Here is a 586-nt window from a genome sequence, read left to right on the forward strand (position 1 = left end):
GGCAGGGTGCCTTCCCCACGGCCCTGGGGGGTGCAGGGTCCTCTCCCCAGCCCTTGTGGCCCTGGGGTGCATGGAGTCCCTTCCTTGGAGTGCACAGGGTCCTGTCCTTGGGGTGCAGGGGGACCCTTCCCCGGGGCACCCAGGGGTCCGTCTCTGCTCCCCGTGGTCCTGGGGAGCCTGAGGTCCCTTTCCCGGGGTGCATGGGGGGTCCCTTCCCTGCTTCCCGTGGCCCCGAGGTGCACGGGGGTTCCTCTCCCCACCACTCTAAGCTGTGTTCCCCCCTTGCTGGGCGATGCCCCGAGGTGATGCCCAGCCCAGGGGGGGTGTGGGTTGCCCAGTTCAGGGTTGGCATTGGTCATGACCCCCCTTGTGCCAGGTGCGTGCCCCCCCCTCCATCCTCACAGCCCCTTCTCACCGCCTTTCCTCTGCAGGGATCTACCTGGCGGGGTCCTGAGCCACCTCCTGCTGGATTCTCCTGAGCCCCCCCCGGGCTTTTCCTTTGGTTGTGTGAACTTGAAACAAACACTGGATGGAGGCCGCCTGGGGAGGGGGTGCTGCCGGGTGGGAGCCCCCCCCCCCCCCCCCC

At 68.8% G+C, this 586-nt stretch overlaps 1 protein-coding gene across 1 annotated transcript in view; it reads left to right on the forward strand.

Moving 5' to 3' along the window:
• The window catches only part of LOC104124478 (N-acetyllactosaminide beta-1,3-N-acetylglucosaminyltransferase 3), a gene marked incomplete at its 5' end in the record, with an annotated part of 8,324 nt that overhangs the window by 4,218 nt on the left and 3,520 nt on the right, over positions 1 to 586 (forward strand). The window lies entirely within an intron of this gene.

This window comes from Egretta garzetta, unplaced genomic scaffold (assembly GCF_000687185.1).
Source record: "Egretta garzetta isolate BGI_Z169 unplaced genomic scaffold, ASM68718v1 scaffold1124, whole genome shotgun sequence".
NCBI classification, from domain to species: domain Eukaryota; kingdom Metazoa; phylum Chordata; class Aves; order Pelecaniformes; family Ardeidae; genus Egretta; species Egretta garzetta.